General features: G+C 33.5%; 1 pseudogene; it reads right to left on the bottom strand.

Annotated features, from left to right (window-relative positions):
• Positions 1-541: 541 nt before the first annotated feature.
• Positions 542-1040, bottom strand: LOC120135575 (annotated as a pseudogene).
• Between the last annotated feature and the right edge of the window lie 2640 nt (positions 1041-3680).

Genomic DNA, 3680 nt, shown 5'->3' with positions numbered 1-3680 from the left:
AGGTAATTAGCACTTTTATTAATTATTTTTTTGTTTTCTTATGTTGTTGAATTGTCGGTTTCCATCATTACACATATTGAAGAAGACTCTAAAAGGGAGATAACTACGACCAAATAATAAATTTGATAGGTTCAATTTGAATATAATTTTTTAATAATATGAGATGTTTACAAGATATTTTAATTGTTGATAATGCACACAAATACCTTAATATAAAATTATATATATAAAAAAAAAGCATTACAAGGTAATCAAGTCGATGTTCCCATCAAACCAGCAAAAAATAAAGACATACAAATTGGGGCAAACTTCATGTAATGCCAACCAACTGACGAGGAATACAATCTTTCCTTACACTGCAACGATGTCCTCCCTATCATGGACTTGCAACTCTCTTATATCAATCAAGGGGATAACCTAATGATGAGACAAAGCACCCAACTTGCATTAACCTTCACTATGATTGAGCTGATGACACAAATGGGTAGAAGGAGATACATAGTATTTCATTACTCAAATCTCTACCTTCATCCTCGACACTTTAGATCTTATCAAGCTTCTTGGTCTTGACTACGGGGTTGGCTTTAGCAATAGCATCTCGAGCGGCAGTCCTATAGTTGAAAGGACAATTGTGTTCGTCGGAGTACTGATGAACTGCAGCAGTTAAATCTTGTCAAACGGACACGCTTGTGACACGCAGTACACCTGTTGGGACCCTCTTTTGTTTTCATCCCACAAAATTTCTTAAGGGATGGATTGATGGATGATTCAATTTTTGACTCAAAATTTTCAAAAGTGTACAGCCAAAGCAGGTGCTATATATGGTCCGTTATCATTCCCACTAGAGCTTCCACTAATAATGCTTCCAATGAATGATGCTATGATTTGCGCTTGCAGCTGCTTATGGTTCAGGATCATTGCTTTGTGATACTTGGAGCACATATTCATGGTAGCTTCACTTCCAAAAAAAAAACACAGTTATTGATACATAGGATGCGACTTTCCGGAGATTGACGGCACGTCTCATCATGAGAGTCCATCTTCTCTACTCTCCTGCAACGTAACCAACCAACAGTCAATGACCCAAAATAGAGGAGGTACACAAGAACATATAGAAAAGAGGAAGAACCACAAGCCATTCAACTCCTAAAGTTACATATCAATAGACGTCATATGGAAAGCATGACACTTTATGGACATAGATGGCATGAGCCTATATTCATACAAATGATCAATTTACTTGATAAGAACTGGTACCTAAAACAAATTATCTCGATCAAAGGGGAAAATGTTGATTAACAGTAATGGCCCACAAAGCAGGAGAACATCAATAATATATATGTACGTATCCAACACGTGGCATGTTCAATGTATTCCAAGTTTTTTAGAAATATTCCCGTGCTCATGTCCAAAAATATGGTAAAAAAAATGAAGAGTTGGAACAAATCCAAGATGCAAAGAATGAAGAAGCAAGAGAGAATATTATGAACTGCCAATACAAAAGGCACACACATAAATCTAATATGAAGCATCTTTATTAACACCAATTTAGCATGATAACAAGAGAAAATTATTACAGCTATCATGTCAAGAATATTCCCACAAATCTTCTCTACTAAACATTTCTCACAAAATTCATCATTTTTGTGAATACAATTAGTTTCAGAAGTAAACAAATAGTCCAACGTTCTCTAGCTCATAATTAAAATATATAAACTAATCTTAATTCACACTAAAAACTCTCAATAAGCAAACAAATTTCTAGTTTCTCTTTAAAATTCTTAAGAAAAAAAATTGAAAACTTTTAGCAAAAACCCTAATCACCAAATTGACCCAAATCAAGCACAATCCGGTGAAAAAGACTAAAACTTCAAAAAGAACGGTAAAAAGGAAGCAAACCCTTACTCCAGAAAACTCCTAACCTGAAATTTTAATTAGGTCGATCTTGTCAGACAAAATGGAACCCGGCGATTACTGTCTCATGTGCAAAACAAAATATTCAATTTTTAATATAAAAAATAATAATTTTCTTCCCATCTAATTTCTACCAAACGAAATTATATATAAAAGGAGGATAAGAATGCCTTACTTGAATCGAAGAGAGATATATGTAACGAAAACGATGGAGACAGGAAAATATTGTGTGGATTTATATATACATATTTATTGGGATTTGAAAAGAACATTCTCTTTCCTCCATCATATTATTTAAAACCATTCTAACTAAGTACAGCTTTTTTGCTGCAATGAACACATTGCCCTCCAAGAACTCCGTATTTATACTTCTGCCCTTAGATTTTGTGTTTGTTTTTAATATGAGTGATTATAAGGTATTATTAGTTTAATAACCCAAAAAAATTTATTGGACTAATACCTCCCATTCAAGTTTTGTTTTGGAAAAATACCCTTCAAACTGCATACATAGGACTACCTTGTGTCTTACAAAACGCGTCTAACCTCTATGCGTTTTATAAGATGCGAGTCTCCTCCAACGTGGATACACATTTCAGGGAATACAAGTTAGTATTTCAATTAATGATCTCATGATTTGCGAAATGCAAAGTTCCTGAAATATTGAAACCTCCCCGAGAATTTGAAGTATCGCGTCTTTCGAAAGAAACCTCGTGTTTAACATAACACTAGGATTATCAAATTTATTCTAACCATTTTACCTTTTATTGTATAAAAAAATTAAAATGACATCGCTATAAATAAATTGGAATTACTTATTAAAATTGGAATTCAATACAAATTTAAAATGTTACAAAATAAAATTGCTTCATGGTTCCAAAAACAAGAATCATAACAAGTACATAGGTTGTTCATTTGTTGCCAATCTTGTTGTATGAATTACGCGGACAGTTGTTAAGGCAATTGCAAGCTTTAATTTGTTCTGGGAAGGCAATGTTATGACGACTCCACGACATTAAGCCTAACAAAAGATTCATCTCTGAACGAATAACTTCTAAATTTACTTTCTTAGAATTGGCGTTGATATTACCTTTATCAGTTGCTTTCTTCAAACAATGCAAACCAAACTCCAAGTTCCTTCAACTAAAATAATTCTACTTGTCGTCTTTATATAAAGCTTCATGATTATTAGTAGTAAGGAGTCTTTCATGAAAAGTTTCTCGACTTGATTCCACTACATGACGTCAAAATTTTTCATTGAAACGTTTTGAAAATGTAATCATGATCCGAAGCTTCATGAAAAGTCTTGCAACTCAACTGCGTGTTGATGAAATCATCGATAAAATTAAAAGCCACATGCACAAGAATTTTTTATAACACTTCTCTTGGGAATAACTCCACAATATTAATACGTATTTCCTTTCCTATTTTTCTTTGAAATATGTTTAGGAAACCTTTCAAAATGGAACCCCTATTTATAATAGTCCTCACACTCGTTCAAAAACGAGGAATCGATGGAACTCACATTTTCCAGGACGTGAGGTCCATTGAAAAGGCGTGACTCTTTAAATCGAGTAATATCCAACGTGTCAGAAAGGAACTCGCATTACAAAGGATGCGAGGTACGTTGAATTTGAATCAAATAAAATCCAATGTGACATAATTTAGATCACTGTTTTGTAAATGCGAGGTCATAAATTGTAAAATCTAGCTCGCATCGTTTTTTTCATATCCATGTTCGAGGTATTCTCTCAGGTCGTAAATTGTAA

This window comes from Hibiscus syriacus, unplaced genomic scaffold, assembly GCF_006381635.1.
Source record: "Hibiscus syriacus cultivar Baekdansim isolate YM2019G1 unplaced genomic scaffold, ASM638163v2 tig00110610_pilon, whole genome shotgun sequence".
Taxonomy (NCBI): domain Eukaryota; kingdom Viridiplantae; phylum Streptophyta; class Magnoliopsida; order Malvales; family Malvaceae; genus Hibiscus; species Hibiscus syriacus.
The sequence above is the reverse complement of the archived record's forward strand: the minus strand, read 5'-3'. Positions and strand labels throughout refer to the sequence as shown.